This window comes from Pseudophryne corroboree, unplaced genomic scaffold, assembly GCF_028390025.1.
Source record: "Pseudophryne corroboree isolate aPseCor3 unplaced genomic scaffold, aPseCor3.hap2 scaffold_129, whole genome shotgun sequence".
Classification (NCBI taxonomy): domain Eukaryota; kingdom Metazoa; phylum Chordata; class Amphibia; order Anura; family Myobatrachidae; genus Pseudophryne; species Pseudophryne corroboree.
Window position 1 is genome coordinate 1418688 of NW_026967915.1, and position 5042 is coordinate 1423729.

Sequence of the window (5042 nt, forward strand, 5' to 3'; positions counted from 1 at the left end):
TACAATCAGTACAGTCATAAGAATTTAAAAAGAAAATCATTTTTGGTGATGAATGATGAGCAACAAAGGATCACGCATGCCAGATAGGACTTGAATAAGCTGTCCACAGTGATAGAAAAGTAAAAAAAAAATCACAACAATGTTATAATAAATGTCATTTTTTATCTTCTGTGGTCATTTTTTTGCATTCTAAACACTACAAGACTGTTGTACAGTTGAATCAAGGATAAGATATTAACTCTAATGACGACACAGCTGTTTTAATGACTTTCACCCCAGATGGGACTTGAACCCACAATCCCTGGCTTAGGAGGCCAGTGCCTTATCCATTAGGCCACTGCGGCTTACTGATGTTCTCATTCAAGACTGATATGTTTTTAATAGTTAATTATGTATTTTTGAGTAATAGTGAAGCTGTTTACTGTGTTCTTTACATTACCAAATCCAGCAAGAAATGTGCTGGTACTATCCAGAGCTGTCAGTATGGATTATCATGCTATATTGCAAAAAATCTATTTGATGCAACTGCTTTACCAACAGTGTGTTAATCTTTTCGATTGCTGTTTTGTTGGCTGACTGAAGGAAGATATGCAGTGCATTTGAACCAAAGCAGATGTGCGCTGACAACTTAAATTCACAATCAAGTTTTTTTTTCTTTCTTTCTTTCTTTCTTTCTTTCTTTCTTTCTTTCTTTCTTTCTTTCTTTCTTTCTTTCTTTCTTCCATTCTTTGTAATATCATATTAAATATTAAGGTAGAAGATTATAATCAATGACTAATGACATAAGAAAAAGGAAAAAAACTTTAAGCAAAGCTGTTCCAGGTGAGGCTTGAATTCACAACCTCAACATTGCTCAACAGATACTGTCTTATAAGTACCACGCGCTGACCAATTGCACAACTGGAGCACTTAGCAGCATAAAACGGTTATGCTAGATGTGGATTTTATTCAATACAATCAGTACAGTCATAAGAATTTAAAAAGAAAATCATTTTTGGTGATGAATGATGAGCAACAAAGGATCATGCATGCCAGATAGCACTTGAATAAGCTGTCCACAGTGATAGAAAAGTAAAAAAAAATCACAACAATGTTATGATAAATGTCATTTTTTATCTTCTGTGGTCATTTTTTTGCAATCTAAACACTACAAGACTGTTGTAGAGTTGAATCAAGGATACATATTAACTCTAGTGATGACACAGCTGCTTTAATGACATCCAACCCTGATAGGACTTGAACCCTCAATCCCTGGCTTAAGAGACCAGTGCCTTATCCATTAGGCCACTGGGGCTTACTGATGTTCTCATCCAAGACTGATAGGTTTTTAATAGTCAATTATGTATTTTTGAGAAAAAGTGAAGCTGTTTACTGTGTTTTTTGCATTACCAAATCAAGCAAGAAATGTGCTGGTACTATCCAGAGCTGCCAGTATGGATTATCATGCTATATTGCAAAAAATATATTTGATGCAACTGCTTTACCAACAGTGTGTTAATCTTTTCGATTGCTGTTTTGTTGGCTGACTGAAGGTAGATATGCAGTGCATTTGAACCAAAGCAGATGTGTGCTGACAACTTAAATTCACAATCATGTTTGTGTTGTTTTTTCTTTCTTTCTTTCTTTCTTTCTTTCTTTCTTTCTTTCTTTCTTTCTTTCTTTCTTTCTTTCTTTCTTTCTTTCTTTCTTTCTTTCTTTCTTTCTTCCATCCTTTGTAATATCATATTAAATATTAAGGTAGAAGATTATAATCAATGACTAATGACATAAGAAAAAGGAAACAATTGTAAACAAAGCTGCTCCAGGTGAGGCTTGAATTCACAAACTCGACATTGCTCAACAGATACTGTCTTATAAGTACCACGCGCTGACCAATTGCACCACTGGAGCACTTAGCAGCATAAAACGGTTATGCTAGATGTGGATTTTATTCAATACAATCAGTACAGTCATAAGAATTTAAAAAGAAAATCATTTTTGGTGATGAATGATGAGCAACAAAGGATCATGCATGCCAGATGGCACTTGAATAAGCTGTCCACAGTGATAGAAAAGTAAAAAAAAAAAATATCACAACAATGTTATAATACATGTCATTTTTTAACTTCTGTGGTCATTTTTTTGCAATCTAAACACTACAAGACTGTTGTACAGTTGAATCAAGGATAAAATATCAACTCTGGTGAAAACACAGCTGCTTTCATGACTTCCACCCCAGATGGGACTTGAACCCACAATCCCTGGTTTAGGAGGCCAGTGCCTTATCCAATAGCCACTGGGGCTTACTGTTGTTTTCATTCAAGACTGATAGGTTTTTCATAGTCAATTATGTATTTTTGAGAAATAGTGAAGCTGTTTACTGTGTTCTTTACATTACCAAATCCAGCAAGAAATGTGCTGGTACTATCCAGAGCTGTCAGTATGGATTATCATGCTATATTGCAAAAAATCTATTTGATGCAACTGCTTTACCAACAGTGTGTTAATCTTTTCGATTGCTGTTTTGTTGGCTGACTGAAGGAAGATATGCAGTGCATTTGAACCAAAGCAGATGTGTGCTGACAACTTAAATTCACAATCAAGTTTTTTTTCTTTCTTTCTTTCTTTCTTTCTTTCTTTCTTTCTTTCTTTCTTTCTTTCTTTCTTTCTTTCTTTCTTTCTTTCTTTCTTTCATTCTTTGTAATATCATATTAAATATTAAGGTAGAAGATTATAATCAATGACTAATGACATAAAAAAAGGAAAAAAACTGTAAACAAAGCTGCTCTAGGTGAGGCTTGAATTCACAACCTCAACATTGCTCAACAGATACTGTCTTATAAGTACCACGCGCAGACCAATTGCAACCAAGGAGCACTTAGCAGCATAAAACGGTTATGCTAGATGTGGATTTTATTCAATACAATCAGTACAGTCATAAGAATTTAAAAAGAAAATAATTTTTGGTGATGAATGATGAGCAACAAAGGATCATGCATGCCAGATGGCATTTGAATAAACTGTCCACAGTAATAGAAAAGTAAAAAAAAAATCACAACAATGTTATAATAAATGTCATTTTTTAGCTTATGTGGTCATTTTTTTGCAATCTTAACACTCCAAGACTGTTGTACAGTTGAATCAAGGATAAAATATCAACTCTATTGATGATACAGCTGCTTTAATGACTTCCACCCCAGATTGGACTTGAACCCACAATCCCTGGCTTAGGAGGCCTGTGCCTTATCCATTAGGCCACTGGGGAGTACTGATGCTCTCATTCAAGACTGATAGGTTTTTAATAGTCAATTATGTATTTTTGAGAAAAAGTGAAGCTGTTTACTGTGTTCTTTGCATTACCAAATCCAGCAAGAAATGTGCTGGTATTATCCAGAGCTGTCAGTATGGATTATCATGCTATATTTAAAAAAATCTATTTGATGCCACTGCTTTACCAACAGTGTGTTAATCTTTTCGATTGCTGTTTTGTTGGCTAACTGAAGGTAGATATGCAGTGCATTTGAACCAAAGCAGATGTGTGCTGACAACTTAAATTCACAATCATGTTTGTGTTTTTTCTTTCTTTCTTTCTTTCTTTCTTTCTTTCTTTCTTTCTTTCTTTCTTCCATCCTTTGTAATATCATATTAAATATTAAGGTAGAAGATTATAATCAATGACTAATGACATAAAAAAGGAAAAAAACTGTAAACAAAGCTGCTCCAGGTGAGGCTTGAATTTACAACCTCAACATTGCTCAACAGATACTGTCTTATAAGTACCATGCGCTGACCAATTGCACCGCTGGAGCACTTAGCAGCATAAAACGGTTATGCTAGATGTGGATTTTATTCAATACAATCAGTACAGTCATAAGAATTTAAAATGAAAATAATTTTTGGTGATGAATGATGAGCAACAAAGGTACATGCATGCCAGATGGCACTTGAATAAGCTGTACACAGCGATAGAAAAGTAAAAAAAAAAATCACAACAATGTTATAATAAATGTAATTTTTTTGCTTCTGTGGTCATTTTTTTCAATCTAAACACTACAAGACTATTGTACAGTTGAATCAAGGATAAAATATCAACTCTAGTGATGACACAGCTGCTTTAATGACTTCAACCCCAGATGGGACTTGAACCCACCATCCCTGGCTGAGGAGGCCAGTGCCTTATCCATTAGGCCACTGGGGATTACTGATGTTCTCATTCAAGACTGATAGGTTTTTAATAGTCAATTATGTATTTTTGAGAAAAGTTGAAGCTGTTTACTGCGTTCTTTGCATTACCAAGTCCAGCAAGAAATGTGCTGGTACTATCCAGAACTGTTAGTATGGATTATCATGCTATATTGCAAAAAATCTATTTGATGCAACTGGTTTACCAACAGTGTGTTAATCTTTTCGATTGCTGTTTTGTTGGCTGACTGAAGGAAGATATGCAGTGCATTTGAACCAAAGCTGATGTGTGCTGACAACTTAAATTCACAATCATGTTTATGTTTTTTCTTTTTCTTTCTTTCTTTCTTTCTTTCTTTCTTTCTTTCTTTCTTTCTTTCTTTCTTTCTTTCTTTCTTTCTTTCTTTCTTCCATCCTTTGTAATATCATATTAATTATTAAGGTAGAAGATTATAATCAATGACTAATGACATAAGAAAAAGGAAAAAAAAACGGTAAACAAAGCTGCTCCAGGTGAGGCTTGAATTTACAACCTCAACATTGCTCAACAGATACTGTCTTATAAGTACCATGCGCTGACCAATTGCACCGCTGGAGCACTTAGCAGCATAAAACGGTTATGCTAGATGTGGATATTATTCAATACAATCAGTACAGTCATAAGAATTTAAAATGAAAATAATTTTTGGTGATGAATGATGAGCAACAAAGGTACATGCATGCCAGATGGCACTTGAATAAGCTGTACACAGCGATAGAAAAGTAAAAAAAAAATCACAACAATGTTATAATAAATGTAATTTTTTAGCTTCTGTGGTCATTTTTTTTGCAATCTAAACACTACAAGACTATTGTACAGTTGAATCAAGGATAAAATATCA

General features: G+C 34.2%; 1 non-coding gene across 1 annotated transcript; it reads right to left on the reverse strand.

Annotated features, from left to right (window-relative positions):
- Positions 1 to 271: 271 nt before the first annotated feature.
- TRNAR-CCU (transfer RNA arginine (anticodon CCU)) lies at positions 272 to 344 on the reverse strand. Its single transcript has one exon. It is a non-coding gene; the product is annotated as a tRNA-Arg (tRNA).
- Between the last annotated feature and the right edge of the window lie 4698 nt (positions 345 to 5042).